The 17,446-nt window shown below is 42.4% G+C and overlaps 1 pseudogene; it reads left to right on the top strand.

Annotated features, from left to right (window-relative positions):
* The window catches only part of LOC101441094 (alpha-2-macroglobulin-like), a 31,972-nt pseudogene that overhangs the window by 82 nt on the left and 14,444 nt on the right, over nucleotides 1-17,446 (top strand).

Genomic DNA, 17,446 nt, shown 5'->3' with positions numbered 1-17,446 from the left:
ACGAGGGGAGGGCGGAATGACGAGCAGTGGAGCAAGGCAAAGGGGAGCAAGCGCGGAGGGGAGGAGGCAGAGGTGAAGGCAGGGGTGGAGGTGCTCAGGCACGCGCTCCTGAGAGTTTTATTGGCGCCTCTTAATCATAGCGGGTCGGTATAAACCCCCAACATGGAAGGAGAAAGCCATCCAGTGATTCTCCCAGACCGCCGTGGATCATATGAGGTCACCAAGGTTCAGGAGCAGCAATGCAGAGCGAAAAGATAGGGGTGAGAAGAGAGGAGGGCATAGGGCTGTGGTAGGGTTACTTCAGACGTGCAAGCGTGCGCTCCCAAGAAATCCAAGGCTCCTCTTAATCATAGCGGGTCAGTATAAGCCCCCGGCATGGAAGGAGAAAGCCATCCAGCGATTCTCCCAGACCACCGTGGATCGTATGAGGTAGCCAAGGCTCAGGTAGCAGCAATGTTGCACGAGAGAAGTCCCAAGGTGAGAAGAGAGGGGGGGGGCCGCCAGGTCATGGAGTGAGGCTGTGGTGGGGCTGCTCCACCCCACGTTGTGCTGTGGTGGGGTTGCTTTGCCCCACATTGGGCGCCAACTGCGGCGGCTTGCTCGGTCGGTAGAGGTGGGGTCTGGCTGCGGACGAGGGGTCGGTCCAGCTCTGGATGAGGGGTCGGTCCCGCTTGGGACGAGGGGTCAGTCCGGCAGCAGACGAGGGATCGGTCTCACAAGGGGTTGCGCGGTTCGGCTGATGGGGTCGCCCGGCGAAGCCGGCGACGAAGGGGTCGCCCGGAGAAGCAGGCGACGAAGGGGTCGCCCGGAGAAGCAGGCGACGAACTGGGGACAAGGGAGGCCAGGCCCTTGTCGGGGGCTCTCAGGACTGGAGGGCGCACGGCAGAAGAACTACGGCGGAGACAAGGTAAACACACAAGTCCAACTTTATTGAGGGAGAGGCAACAGTTTTATAGGGGCTGGGGAAGGCTGATTGGCCGAAGCCACGCCCTGTTCTGATTGGTTGCCGGCGAAAGGTCAGTGGGCGGTACTGGACGGGGGAGGGGTGGTGGTTAGAGATTGGCTGTCGCTGTTGCTGGGGGAAGGGGCAGGGTTTAGGGATTGGTGGCTGCTGTTGCTGGGGTGGAGGGCAGACTTGAGTTTCCCGCCCACGCCTGGCTGTTGCTGCTGTCGGGGGGAGGGAAAAGGGCAGACTGGATTTTTCCGCCCACGCCTGGCTGTTGCTGCTGTCGGGGGAGGGGAAAAGGGCAGACTGGAATTTTCCGCCCACGCCTGGCTGTTGCTGCTGTCGGGGGAAGGGAAAAGGGCAGACTGGATTTTTCCGCCCACGCCTGGCTGTTGCTGCTGTCGGGGGAGGGGAAAAGGGCAGACTGGAATTTTCCGCCCTGCGCCTGCGCAGGGAGAAAGAAGAAGAAGGGTGCCGCCCCACAAGGCATTGGGTGGCGCCATCCGGGAGGAGGGGCGGCCGCGAAAGCATGGCTGCCGAGAAGGGGAGACCCGAGGGCACTCTGCGCCCATGCCGAGCTCCCTTCAGGGGTGGCGGTGAGTCTGACCAGCCACCCTATTATGGGGGCAGTGGCTTGGCCTGCCGCGGCTGCTCCCCCGCCAGGCCAGCAAACCACACTTCAGCCCGAGGGGTGACCGCAATCACTCCCTTTAGTATCTCTTGTAATTCTGGTCTTTTGGTAGCATATTCTATCAGTTTTTGTTTGTCTGTGAAGACTTTGAAATCACCCTCATTTTTGAAGGACAGTTTTCCAGATACAGAATTCTTGGCTGGCAGTTTTTCTCTTTCAGTACCTTAAATACATCTTACCACTTTCTTCTCACCTCCACAGTTTCCAATGAGAGGTCAGCATTTAATTTTATCGAGGTTCCCTTGTATGTGATGCTTTGCTTTTTTCTCTTGCTGCTTTCAAAATACTCTCTATCTCTGATACTTGTAATTCTGTAAGTGTCTCAGTGTAGATCTATTCAGATTTATTCTGTTTGGAGTGTGTTGCCCTTCTTGGTTATTGATATATATGTCTTTCATAGGGTTGGGAAGGTTTTGGTCATTATTTCCACAAATATTCTTTCTGCCCCTTTTCTATTCTCTTCTCCTTTGGGACACTGATAATGAGAATGTTTGTGTGTTTCACATTGTCACTCAGTTCCCTGATACTCTGTTCCATTTCTTCCATTCTCTTCTCTTTCTTTTCTCCTGTCTTCTCTACTGCAGATGTTCTGTGTTTGAAATCACTAATTCTGTCTTCAAACAATTCAAATCTGCTCTGATGTGTCTCTAGTGTATTATTAATCTCATCTGTCATGTCTTTCATTCCCATAAGGTCTGTTTCTTTTCTTTGCAGGCTTTCTAATTGCTCTATATGCTCACCCATTGTCTTCTTAATATCCTTTATTTCTTTAGGCATATTTTCTTTAAATTCTTTGAAGTGATCTCTTCAATATATTTGGTTAATTCCTTTGGCTGGACCATCTCTTCCTGTTTCCTGGTATGGCTCGTATTTTTTTCCTGATGTCTAGGCATCTGAATATGTTGGTGAATTTACTCTGATGGTCAATTTCTCTTTCTTGTTTATTATTTTTGTTCACAATTCTTCTTTGATATTTGGTTCAATTTATTCTAAGTCTTTAAAATTGCCCAGCTTAAGTTATCAAAATTGGGCCAGGGACTCACTAATGGAGCACAGAATTTCTCCCAAGGATTAGGATACAGAGAGAATCAAAAACATTTTCTGTGTGTGTAATTTACAGACTGGCCAGCAGTCTATGTTCCTTTCCACAGACGTGTTTCCATTCTTAGTTTTCCTGTGTTTCTATGTTGAATCCCAGACCAAAATTCACTGAAGAAAATCCCCCTGTCTCCCCTCCCTTTCCCCTTGAAACAACTGATAGGGAGAAAGATACCTGTCCCCATCTCAATCAGCTGCTCTGAGACAGGGGTTTTAACCATCTTAATATCTTGGGATGGGGGAGGAGAGCCCTTCCTGGCTGCCTTAGGGGCTTGGTAACTCATGTTTGTTGTTCTGGGTTCTTTGTCTGTCCCTCACCCTCCTGGGAGTTGTGTAGCATGATCCTGGTCTGCTGACCCCCAAAGCAGGTCTCTTGGACAGCTTTTTGGCTCTTTTTCTGTTGTTTTTGTGAGAACATTGAACCTTGACTGTTAGTCCAAAGCTGTCTTCCCATAATCCCCTCCCTAGTCTGTTTTTAATACCGAAATTTACTCCCAGCTTTTCTCCTTGCCCCATCCTGTGCATCAACTTGTTGCATTTCTACTCTCTCATATCTCTTGTTTCTCTTTGTCCCATGTGGGGCTAGAGGTTAATGTACATCTGGAAGCCTCTCCTGACTTCTTGGCTATCCCAAAGAAGAAAAGACCAAAATTCTCACTACCTTTGTGGAAATGGGAGACAAACTATATCCTAGTTGGTTACTCCCAAATCACTAGGTGAGTGGAAGTGCCTGTAAAGGGACCCTCTTGACTCAAAGATGATGACTATATGAAGGTTCCTTAAATTAGGGTCCCCTCTTTGGGCCCCTATCTTAGTTTGCCAGAACTGCTGTGATAAATATCACACAAAGGATTGACTTAAACAACAACTAGAAGTCCAAAACCAAGAAGTTGGCAAAGCCAGGCTCTCTCCCAAAGTCAATAGCTTTCTGGTGATGAAAGTCCTCTGTCAAATGAAGATGTTTCTTTCATATGGCTTCTCCTGGTTTCTGGCTTGTTTGGCCTCATCCCAATTTTCTTTATAAAGCCTCCAATCATACAGATGAAGGTCAACCCTGATTTAATTTGGCCACACCTTAACTAATAATAATATCTTCAAATTTCTTATTTACAAATGGGGTCACACCCACACAAATGCAGATCAAGATTCAAATATGTCTTTAGTGTCTTTCGTAGGGATATGATTCAATCCCCAACAGCCCTGCAGCAGAAGACTCCAACTGATGCTGCTTCTGTTCCTGTACATGTCACTTACTTAAATAAGGAGCAAGCCCTTGAATTGCTCACAAAATTTTTGTCGATCTCAGGAGGTTAGAGAATTCCAAGTCCATGGGAGATCCAAGCTCAGATCTATAGGTTGTTTGTTTCAGGGAATGTGAATTTCTCTGTGAGTGCAGAAATACTACAGGCCCCAGGACCCTGCGGTACTGAGGTGGCCAAGGTTCCTGAAATTGGGAAGAAAGATACAGTTGTCTAATCCCTGTTAGTTGAGGTGAGTAAGCAGCCTAGTTTCATATTTATACTCAGTCCAGAAAATGGTAGCAATGTTGTACTGTCTATTATCTTTTAGTAAAAAAAAAAAGTCAATAAACCAGTCCAATATATTTGCCTTAAAATAGTCAATGTCTTGTTTTTTTCTCCACTTATCTTTTAGCAGTTTTCTCATTAACTGAAAGTTGGATTAGATATATTTTGTACCTAATTTTTTCCCTTGGTCTGTACCCCTCCTCTCTGTTCCTATCACTTCTTTCTCCTCTTTGTCTGTTACCTTTTCTTATTCCCTTCTCTATCACCTTGGCTTTTCCAAACTTATTCAACTTTTAAGGCTTTATGGTTGTAATGGAGATTAGAAATGATCTAACTCAAGCCCATCATTTCACAAGTAGAGTTGGTGGATACCCTCCCAAAACTCATTTAACTTTTTTTACTTGAATACTAAGTTCCTTCTTATCTCTGACTTTTCTTTCTTTCCACCCATGCATGAAGGAATCAAGGCACAATATACTTTCAACTCCTTACTCTGTGCAACAGGTAAGATCGATTCAAAACAACAATAAGAAGAAAATTTACATTTTTATAGTATTTCAAGTTTCAGTGTTTTTTTCCACATAAATCTTCTCATTTGAATTGTGCAATATTCCTATAAGGAAGCTAAGATAGTAAGTACATTAGACAACCAAGAAATTGAGTCTCATAGGATATCTCATAGGATAGGATTTTTAACCATAATGACTGTATTAGTCAGCCAAAGGGGTGCTGATGCAAAATACCAGAAATCTGCTGGTTTTTATAAAAGGTATTTATTTGGGGTAGAAATTCAGTTGCCAGGCCATAAAGCATAAGTTCCCTCCCTCATCAAACTCTGTTGCCACAAGTTAGAACAAGATGGCTACCAACATCCACAAGGCTTCAGGCTTCCTGGGTTCCTCTCTTCCCGGGGCTTCTTTCTCTCTAGGCTCAGCTACTCTGCTTTCTCCACAAGGCCAGCTGTAGACTATCAGGTGAGTGGCTCATCAGTCTTCCTAAGACCTTCATCATGTCTAATGGGACCATCTCTACTTCCTCATTATCTGCTTCTGTGTGTATTTACTTCCCAGGCTCCAGTTCAAAACTTCAACTAAATTCTCTGCCATGTCTAAACTAAATCATCCTGCCTTGAATCCTATGGAGGTAGCCCAATCAAAGCCTTAATCATTATTTAATCAAGTAAGAGTGAAACCTGTGAAGCCAGTACAATTTAATGTATCACTAGCCCAGAGGAACAGACCAGTTTGCAAACATAATCAGTATTTCTTTTTTTTTTTAAAGATTTATTTATTTATTTAATTTCCCCCCCTCCCCTGGTTGTCTGTTCTTGGTGTCTATTTGCTGCGTCTTGTTTCTTTGTCTGCTTTTGTTTCTTTGTCCACTTCTGTTGTCGTCAGCGGCACGGGAAGTGTGGGCGGTGCCATTCCTGGGCAGGCTGCACTTTCTTTTCACGCTGGGCGGCTTTCCTCACGGGCACACTCCTTGCGCATGGGGCTCCCCCACGCGGGGGACACCCTTGCGTGGCACGGCACTCCTTGCGCGCATCAGCACTGCGCATGGCCAGCTCCACACGGGTCAAGGAGGCCTGGGGTTTGAACCACAGACCTCCCATATGGTAGACGGATGCCCTAACCACTGGGCCAAAGTCCGTTTCCCAATCAGTATTTCTTTTTGGAATTCATCAATAATATCAAACTGCCACAATGACAAAACTATCAAGTAGTACAACCAGGACTCAACCTAGAACCTCCTAGTTACTCATTTGCATCACTTTCCTTTTAAGAACAGGAGTTTCTTCATCCAGCAAGTATAAGAGCTTAGTAGACCTTTGGACTACTAAGTAGATAGAGGTCAGAATCAAAATGCATTTAAGTCAATGGGAACAATATATAAAATATTTGGTGAAGAAATGTATTTCTAAATTTCAAGCTAATGGAAAAAATAAGTTTTTATGGTCAAAGATATTTCATATGTAAACTACCCCAAGTAATGACAATACAGTTGCCATAATACTTTTCTGGCATTTTTGTGATTTTTTTTTCCAGGCTAGCACATTCAGCTACCATGACCTCTCCATCCTGGCAACCACCTGCCTTGAAGCCCAGCTGTTTTGAATGAATCTTTTCCATCATGTAAATAATTGTGAACTAGACGTTTGAAAAGAGGTTATAGAGATTTATGAGAAAAGACAAATGTTCCACTGAACATTCTACTTTTGTTCATGACTATTGCCAGTGCCTAAAACAGTGACTGGCACAAAACGGATGCTCAACACATATTTGTTGATAGAATAAAAAAACTTTAATTAAAGGTTTTTAATTCTTAAGCAAATTCATGGACTAAAATCTAGTACAATAAGTCACTTAAAGCAGAGATGAGATAACATAAGTTATTTCACAAAGAAGTCATAAACCAACATTATATCACATGTAATGTATATGAGAAAATTATTTTTCAATTACTGAAATTCATAAAAAGTTTTTTTGTGAAAGGTATGAATTTAGTCATTGGAGATTAATGCTTACTTTCTTATCTTAGAAATTCACCAAGGTAGAATAACAAAAAATACATCCTTGTCATAGTCAATTCTGGTTCTCCTGATACTTAACCATTACAAACTAATCTACTTAACCACTCTCCCCACAAACACACCCATGTCAAGGATTTCCATGAAAGTACTATCATTAGGTAACTAGTGAAATCTGCTAACAGAGCAACTGAGAAGTACTCTGGAAAACCCAAGATCTATGTTTAGTTTATTCATTTATTTATTCAAACAAGCTAAAATTTGAGGCAAAGAAATGCATTATCTTTATATAGCTATAAAAATATGTATAAGCATATCTTTATATGGCTAAATAAGAAAGCTTCAATAGAAGTAGATAATCATAGGTCACAGAAAACTCAGAGCCTTCTTTTGGGTAGTCTCTGTTAATTTCAGTGCAATTGGATAACAAGAAAAAAAGAAAAGGAATAGCCTAGCAAGCCACCAGTACCAAGAAATATGAATCTGGAATATTAAAATCAAGGACATTTTCTGAGAAGGTGGGAAGGTCAAATTTCAGGTGCATTCCTAACCACTAGACTAGGACTTTTCAGGATTGGTGCAAAAGTAACTGCAGTTTTGGGAAGCAGAAGTGGCTCAACAGATAGAGCATCTGCCTACCATATAGGAGGTCCAAGGGTTCAATACGTAGGGCCTGCCTCCTGGCTCATGTGGTGAGCTGGCCCACATGCAATGCTGCTGCATGCAAAGAGTGCTGGCCCACAAAGGGATGCCCTACATAAGGGTGCCCCCCTTGCAAGGAATGGCCCCTTCTCAAGGAGAGCCACCTTGCGTGAAACTGAAGCCCACCCAGGAGTAGTGCCACACATGTGGAGAGTTGATGCAGCAAAATGACACAACAAAAAGAGACACAGATCCCCAGTGCCACCTAATGAGAATACAAGTGGGCACAGAACAACACACAGTAAATGGACACAGAGAACAGACAACGGGGGGGGAGGGGGGAGAAATAAATAAATAAGTCTTTTTTTTTTAAGTAATTGCAATTTTGCACAGTTGAAATTTGCCATTTGATATTGTAATGCATTCTTAAATAAATGTAGTTAGGTTATACATCATTTTAATGTGCATTTCTCACTTTATGTTTTTTGTGAATGATGCATTACTTGCTTTTGATTTTATATTTATTTTGGACTATAAAAATGATGTTAGGCAAAAAGAAAATTAAAGCAATTTTATTATTTGAGTTCAAAATGGATCGTAAAGCAGCAGACAATTTGCAACATCAGCAACACATTTGGCCAAGAACTCTAACGAATGTACAGTGCAGTGGTGGTTCAAGAAGTTTTGCAAAGGAGATGAGAGCCTTGGAGATGAGGAGCATAGTAGCCAGCCAACGGAAGTTGATGACAACCAATTGAGAACAATCATCAAAGCTGATCTTCTTACGACTACACAAAAAGTTGCTGAAGAACTCAACATCTACTATTCTACAGTTGTTTGGTATTTGAAGTTAATGGGAAAGGTGAAAAAGCTCAATAAGTGGGTGCCTGATGAGCTGACCAAAAATCAAAAAAAAACAAAACATCATTTTGAAGTGTCATCTTCTCTTATTCTATGCAACAATGAAATATTTCTCAATTGGATTGTGATGTGCTATGAAAAGTGTATTTTATACGACAACCTGCAATAACCAGCTCAGTAGTTAGACTGAGAGGAAGCTCCAAAGCACTTCCCAAAGCCAAACTTATACCCAAAAAAGGTCATGATCACTGTTTGGTGGTCTGCTGCTGGTCTAATCCACTACAGCTTTCTAAATCCCAGCGAAATCATTACATCTGAGAAGTATGCTCAGCAAATCAATGACATGCCCCAAAAAACTGCAATACCTGCAGCTGGTACTGGTCAACAGAAAGGGCCTAATTCTTCTCCAGAACAATGCCCAACTGCACGTTGCACAACCAACACTTCAAAAGTTGAACAAATTGGGCTATGATGTTCTGCCTCACATACCATGTTCAACTGACCTCTCACCAACTGACTACCACTTCTTCAAGCATCTTGACAACTTTTTACAGGGAAAACACTTCCACAACCAGCAGCATGCAGAAAATGCTTTCCAAGATTTTTGCAAATCCTGAAGCATGGATTTTTATGCTACAGGAATAAACAAATGTATCTTATTGGCAAAAATGTATTGATTGTAATGGTTCATATTTTGGTTAATAAAAGATGTGTTTGAGCCTAGTTATAATGATTTAAAATTCACAGTCCAAAACCGCAATTCCTTTTGCACCAACCTAATATCTAAAAATTTATCTCTGAATCTCCCAACAAAAACAGTGAATGAATCAGCCAGAGCCTCTTTCTCTGTTTTGGGTGGGTCACTCAGCCCCTGAAGCACTTGGTTCAACAATCACTGTCACTTCACACATGTGCACGTGTGCATGCACTTTTTTTTAAATAAAAGTTACAATGACACTTCTGTTATTCAAATTCTTTCTCTCATCTCTACTTTTTTCCCTTGGTTTCTGATTGAGGTTTCCAGGATGCCTAACCCTCCACTCAAGTTATAATCTCTTCATGTCAGCTGTCGTTTAGAAGTGGCTCAAAATCTGATCATCATTTTTCTTGATGATACTGGCCAGTTGTAGTTGTCCTGTCTTCTCATCTTTCATCCACCAGTGGCATATTAGATTTTACCATCAAAAACACAGATGCCTTATCATTGTGAACAGAACATGGCCCTGTTTGTGCCTAACATCTGTGTCCTGAACTATCTGAATGAAATGCAACAGCTGATTCAGGAGATCATGTCCAAGGCCATTGGCTTTCTCAGTGCTGGTGAGTGAGGAATTAGAAAGTAGGACAGTACACATTGGTGGCTTTTCTGGCATCAGCCTGCATATTGGGGGCTCCTGTCTTTCTCTGATGTATCACAGCTACTTCATAAACCAGCAAAAACCTTCCATTGCAGGTTATGAGAAACAACTGAACTACAAACACCAAGATGACCCTATAGCACCTTTGGGGAACAGCATGGCAGGGACCAGGGCAAGACTTCATAAGGAAAATGCCAACTGGAAACCACTAGAACCGTCCTTACCTAGCAAAATAGTAAACCAAGAGCAATACTGGATTCCTGGAGGGATTGCAGAAATTAGTGCAACCATCAAGGATTTGAAGGATTAAGGGGTGGTGATTCCCACCATATCCACATTCAACCCTCCTATTTGGTCTGTACAGAAAACAGATGGATCTTGGAGGATGACAGTAGATTATCATAAACTTAATCAGGTGGTGACTCCAATTGCAGCTGCTGTCCCAGATGTAGTATCATTACTTGAGCAAATCAACATGTCCCTTGGTACTTGGTATGCAGCTGTTGATTTGGCAAATGCTTTTTTCTCAATTGCTATTAATAAGGACCACCAGATACAGTTTGCTTTCAGCTGGCAAGGCCAGTAGTATACCTTCACTCTCCTGCCTCAGGGGTATATCAACTCTCCAGCCCTATGTCATAATATTGTCCACAGGGATCTTGATCATCTCTCCCTCCCACAAAACATCACTGGTCCTTTATATTGATGATATCAGGTTGATAGGACCTAGTGAGCAAGAAGTAGCAAAGACTCTAGACTTATTAGTAAGGCATTTGTGTGAGAGAGGATGAGAGATAAATCCAAGTAAAACGCAAGGTCCTTCCACCTCAGCGAAATTTCTAGGTGTCCAATGGTGTGGGGCATGTCAAGTTATCCCTTCAAAATTGAAGGATCTGTTGCATCTGGCTCCTCCTATGACCAAAAAGGAGGCATAATGCTTAGTTGGTCTCTTCCGATTTCGGAGGCAATACATTCCTCATTTGGGTGTGCTACTCTGGCCCATTTACCAGGTGACCAGAAAAGCTGCTAGTTTTGATTGAGGACTGGAACAAGAAGCGGTTCTATGTCAGGTTCAGGCTGCTGTTCAAGCTGCACTACCACTTGGGCCATATGACCGAGCAGATGCAATGGTGCTGGAAGTTTCAGCAGCAAATAGAGATGCTGTCTGGAGTCTTTGGCAGGCACCTATAGAAGAATCACAATGCAAACCCTTCAGATTTTGGAGCAGATCCCTGTGATCTTCTGCAGATAACTACTCCCCTTTTGAGAAACAACTTTTGGCCTGCTACTGGGCCTTAGTGGAGACTGAATGCTTAGCCATAGGCCATCAATTATCATGAGACCTGAGTTGCCTATCATGAGCTGGGTATTGTCTGACTTACCAAACCATAAAGTTGGACATGCACAGCAGCACTCCACAATAAAGTGGAAGTGGTATATATGAGAAAGGGCTTGACCAGGTCCTGGAGGCACAAGTAAGTTAATGAGGAAGTAGCCCAAATGCCCAGAGTCACCACCACTGCCATGTTACCTCTTCTTTCCCAGGCCACAGTTTTGGCCTCTTGGGGAGTCCCTTACCATCAATTGACTGAGGAAGAGAAAACTCGGGCCTGGTTTACAAATGGTTCTGCATAATATGCAGGTACCACCTGAAAGTGGGCAGTCGTAGCACTGCAGCCCTTTTCTGGGACATCACTGAAGGACAGTAGTGAGGGCAAATCCTCACATTGGACAGAACTTTGAGCAGGTTATTCATTGTGCTTGTAAGAAGAAATGGCCAGAGGTGTGTTTATACACTGATTCATGGGCTATTGCCAATGGTTTGGCTGGATGGTGAGGGAATTGGAAGGAGCATGATTGGAAAATTGGGTGACAAAGAGGTCTGGGGAAGAGGTATGTAGATAGACCTTTTTGAGTGGGCAAAAATATGAAAATATTTGTGTTCCATGTGAATGTTCACCAGAGGGTGACTTCAGCAGAAGATTTTAATAATCAAGTGGATAAGATGACCTTCTCTGTGGCTAATGCTCAGTCTCTTCCCAGCCACTCCTGTCATGACCCAATGGGCTCATGAACAAAGTGGCCATGGAGGTAGGGATGGGGATTATGCAAGGGCTCAGCAATATCGACTTGCCCTTACCAAGGTTGACTCAGCTGCAGCCACTGCTGAGTACCCAATCTTCCAGGAGCAGAGACCCACACTCAGCCCCTGATATGGCACCATTCCTTGAGGTGACCAGCCTCCCTGGTGGCAAGTTGATTACATTGGACCACTTCCACCATGGAAGAGGCAGCAATTTGTTTGAACTGGAATAGACACATATTCTGGATAAGAGTTTGCATTTTCTGCATGCAATGCTACTTCCAAAACTACCACTATGGACTTACCAAATGTCTTACCTACTGCCATGACATTCCACACAGCATTGATTCCAATCAAGGAACCCATTTCACAACAAATGATATGCGGGAATGGGTACATGCCCATGGAATTCACTGGTCTTACCATGTTCCCCATCACCCTGAAGCAGCTGGATTGATAGAACAGTAGGATGGCCTTTTGAAGACTCAATTCTGGGGCCAACTAGGGGGCAATACCTTGCAGGGCTGGGGCAATGTTCTACAGGAGGCTGTGTATGCTCTAAATCAGCATCCACTCTATGGTGCTGTTTCTCCCATAACCAGGATCCATGGGTCCAGGAATCAAGGAGTGGAAACCACTCACTATTAGTCCTAGTGACCCACTAGGAAAATTTTTGCTTCTTGTCCCTGCAGCCTCCAACTCTGCTAGTCTACAGGTTTTAGTCCCAAAAGGAGGAGTGTTGTTACCAGGGAACACAACAATGATTCCATTCAACTTGAAGTTAAAACTGCCACCTGGCCACTTTGGGCTCCTCTTACCTCTGAATCAACAGTCAAAGAAGGGAATTAATGTACTAGCTGGGGTGATTTGATCCTGTCTATCAAGGGGAAATAGGACTGCATCTACATAATGGGGGTAAAGAAGAGTTTGCCTGGAATACAGGAAATTCTCTGGGGAATCTCCTAGTACTGCCATGTCCTATGATTAAAGTCAGTGGAAAATTGCAACAACCCAATTCAAGCAGGACTAACATTGGCCCAGAATCTTCAGAAATGAAAGTATGGGTCACCCCACCAGGCAAAGAACCATAGCCGGCTGAAGTGGTTACTGGGGGTAATGGAAACATGGAGTGGGTAGTGGAAGAAGGTAGTGATAAATAAACTTTGACCAGTTACAGAAATGAGGACTATAATGGTCATGAATCTTTCTTCCTTGTTTCATGATGATGATGATTGTATATGTACATAAAACAAATTTCTTTGTCTTCTTCCCCAAACTTTTCCCTTATCATATAACAAGTTGTATTTATTTCATGTCATATTTGAGAATGTCAAGTTTGAGAGTGAATATTATCTGAGAACTTGCACCCTATTCTGGATGGAATTAATGCATTTCTGGTTGTACACAGGAAAACTGAACACTGTTAGGTGGAAATATATATATATGTATGTCTGTTATTGTTTTTACTTAGAGACTAAATATGGTTTAAGGTAATGTGAATGGTTGCCAAATTGACAAGAGGTAAACTGTGATAGTTAGACTATTGTGTCAATTCAGCCAGATAATTGTGCTCAATTGTTTGGTCAAAAAAGCACTGGACTAACTGTAATACACTGGTTTTTATGAACTATAGTCACCATTGACTTTACTGCAGTGGTAAATCATAGATAGCTGGTTGAATTACATCAATCAAGGAGACTGCCATCATCAATTAGTAACACTTAACCCAATCAGCTGAATGCCTTAAAAGGGAAAGTGATTCCAGCATTGAGAGAGAATTTCCCAGCTCGTCTTTGGATAGCCAACATCTCCCAGAACTAATCAAGAACCTTCAGTGGACTTTCATTGGAGCCCCTGGTTGCAGCCTGCCTGTGGAACCTGGACTTGTGCATCCTCACGGCTGCATGAGAGATTTATAAAGTCACACACTATTGACAGATATCTCTTGTTGATTCTGTTTCCCTAGAGAACCCTGACTAATACACCAAGTATTCAATTGTTTGATGAAGTAACCATTGCAAGAGATTAGTCCATAGAGTAGGAGCTGCAGAAGAGGAGGTTTGTCTTACACACAATCGAAAATCATTAAAAGGGTGACAACCTAGTATGAGAGAGTAAATGGTTTAAGTCAACTACTTGCATTAAAAAAGGTAATCTTGAAACTTTGCAGCAATGAGAAAATCAGCCAGGAGGCAAGGACCACTTGAAACCACTTGGTAGTGGATTAACAGCAGGTAAAGCTGAAAGAAAGTGAGCAGTGTCCTAAAAAGATTCCCCAGCTCTAAGCACTAAGAATTCAGTACTCCTCATACTGACTTTTATGCTCCTGAGGGCTTGTGAAGGTGCTGCATGAAAACAAGTAGCCTCAGAACTCTACTTTCCCTTCTCCATTTGGCTCAAGACTCTTGCCCAGGCTTAAACCTACATCTTCATCAATGAAGACTACATTACTGAAGCCCTCCTCTGGCTCTCCCAGAAGCAGAAGATAATGGCTGCTTCCAGAGCTCTGGGTCACGGCTCAACAATGCCATTAAGGTGCCTTTTTTGCTGATCTCACTAGTCCATGGCAATTTTCCCAAGAATGAAAGCACATAGGAATTCCTAAAGGAAAGGTATGCAAAGTATGGCAGGAAACGGGGAGAGTATAAACTTATGTACCACTGAAGAGGAAAAAAATGGAATTTAGGTTGGGAGTGTTAGGTTAAACTGTGAGGATAGATATAGGTGAAATGAACTTCCAAGCAACAATAGAAGAGAAAGGACTAAGAGTGAGAAGAGAAGACATTTTTAAAGGTTTTCTAAAGTAGAATTAATCTCCCTACCTCCACCCCTTATTTTTACAGGGTGGAATAGAAGATGAAGTGATACTCTCTGCCTATCTCACCATTGCCCTTCTGGAAATTCCTCTCCCAGTCACTGTAGGTACCACAGCCCTTTCCCAGCTTTCCAAACCTCTATAAAACCTCCTGATCTACAGCTCTAATACCCTCCTTCTAAAAACCAAGAGTCAGCTTTCCTTCTGCACAATGCCGATTTGCCAAAATGATAGAGATTTGATCAGTCTATCAAGGAGGATCCACTTGTTCAATAAAGCCCTGGATTATGCACCAAAGTAAATCCTAAAACACATGACCTCTAGCCCTGCCCTTGGCAGACTACATTTTAATTAGAAAATAATTTTTTAAAGTGATTTCTAAATATGTGGAGGATAAAAATGGCACTGGTACACCTATCTTATGGTATTCATGTTTATTCCAGTACCTGCTTAAACCCCTTTTCACATAGTTTAGGATGCCTTATTCTCCTTCACAGAACCCTGTTGTCCACCATGCCCTGTACTGCCTGGAGTCAGCCAGGAAGACAGCACAAGGAGGGGCCCATGGTAGCTGTGTCTACACAATAGCACTGCTGGCCTTTGTTTTTGCCCTGGCAGGAAGCCAGAACAGGAGAGAGATTCTGAAATCACTTGATAGGGAGGTTATGAAAGAAGGTGAGAACACAGATTAAGATTTTCTCCCTACTCACTTCCACTGGATGGAGTTTAAAAACAGTAAATTCCTGAAGATATCCTCCCATTTTGGTCAACATCCCTTAACTGCTGAATAGTCTATGCATCCTTCCCCATTAGGAGATCAGTGTTCCTTTTATATTAAAATCTCCCTGAAATATTTTGCTATATAGAAAAGATAGATAAAAATTACATCACAGGAGAGTTCTGGTGTTTGTCTCCATTTAAATAGACAAAATGGTTGATATTTATATTTTTCTTTATGCTATATGAATATGTATCAGGGGAGAAGATGCTACTAAGAATCATTGTAAAGAAACTGTCATCCATATTAATAGCATCCATATTTTGTTATTTCTAATTCAACTCTCTGAAATCAGTTGGTAGGTTTTTAAAGCCAAAACAATGACCAAATAATTTTATGTTTGAGGGAACCAACCAGCGAGGGAATCATCTCTGCCATTACTCCCCACCAACTCTACCAGAGCAACATTTGGAAAAATAGTTCAGTTCATATCTTCCTGTTTTTCCCTCAATATTTTCTTCAATACTTGATCGTATCAAGTTCAGACATTTAGCTTGGATTAATAAATCTAGGGAGATTATTATAGAAGAGAAAAAAACTTGCATCAGCTTTTATTATCTTACATTGGTTTTTTTTCTAAATGTGGACATACATTAGACACCAATGCCTTTCATTTTTTCTTTATTTTTATCCATAAGGCATCTCAATCCATTGGCTCAACCTAAGAAACCTAGTGGGGCACCAGTGGGGCATCTTGACCAATCCAAGCTCCCTCTGCTGGAGTGGAGATGATGTCCTATGTGCTCCTGGCTCACCTCATGGCCCAGTCTGCGCCTCCCTCAGAGGTCCTGACTACTGCATCACACATCGTGAAGTGGATCACAAAGCAACAGAATTCCCAGGGGAAGTTCTCCTCCACCCAGGTCTGTGGTTCTCCATGAATCTTCTCTTTTAAGGTCAAAGGGCAATTGAGATACTCAAACAAGACAAATGAGCAATAAGAAAAGGAAGGGATAGGGAGAAGAGAATGTGAAAAGGGGAAAGACTACTTATGAGTAATTCGAATCTATAGAAAATAAGAAAAAGAACCTAAAACATTCTCCACAACAAATTGCCCTGATGACTGTGCTAGCACACTAGAGTGCTGTTATTATTTTTTTTATTAAAGAAGTTGTGAGTTTACAAAATAATCACGCATACTATACTGGATTCCCACACAGTGCCCCACCATCAACATCTTGTGTTGTGGTGGAACATTTGTTACAAATGGTGAAAGAACATTGTCACAATATTGTTGCTAACTATAATCAATATCTTACATTTGGCATATTTTTCCAACAAACCACCCTATTACTAACACCAAATATTTGTATGATATATGTGTTATAGTTCTTGAGAGAACGTTCTCACGTTTGTGCTGTTAACCACAGTCCATCAGCCACTACAGGGTTCACTGTGTTTTATGGCCCCATGCCTTGTTCCCTCCATTCAAAGTGTGCACTCAGTGGTCTGTTTTGTCACAGAACTATGCTGTCATCACCTCAATTTTAGAACGTTTTCATTACTACAAAAGGAAAAATTCAATACTCCCTTACACCTCCCCATTTTTGGCCCTAAGAACCGATGCAGTATCTTCTTCGCCATTGCTGCAAAAATACTACAATATTACTGTCAGCTACAGTTCATAAGTTACATTAGTTGTATTTTTCCCATATGTCACTATATTCTTAACACCTTGTAACAGAAGAGTGTTTTTGTATTTTCACTCTTAACCACAATCCTCATCCACCACGGAAATCACTATGTTAGATGGTCCCTAGGTAATCCTCTAGTTTCTTTCAATTGACATTCATATATCTAGACTACCCCTTTCAGTCACAATCACATTTATAAATCAGCAGTGTTATTCTCACTTTGTGTTATCATCAACTCTTATCATTTCCAAACATTTACAATCAACCTTATTAACAATTCTATATATATTAAGCATCAGCTCCCCCTTCTCAGCCCACATTCTATTTCCTAGTAACCTATACTCTGAAGTTTACCTCCATGAGTTTACTAATCATATTTTTTTCTTCCCTTCTGCACCTTCCCTCCCGCCCCCCCCCCACCCCCGCCCAGTTTTCTGCTCTCTGTGTCCATTCACTGTGTGTTCTTCTGTGTCCACTTATATTTTTG

This window comes from Dasypus novemcinctus, chromosome 20, assembly GCF_030445035.2.
Source record: "Dasypus novemcinctus isolate mDasNov1 chromosome 20, mDasNov1.1.hap2, whole genome shotgun sequence".
Lineage (NCBI taxonomy): Eukaryota > Metazoa > Chordata > Mammalia > Cingulata > Dasypodidae > Dasypus > Dasypus novemcinctus.
Note: the sequence above shows the minus strand (reverse complement) of the source record. Positions and strands in the feature narration are given on the sequence as shown.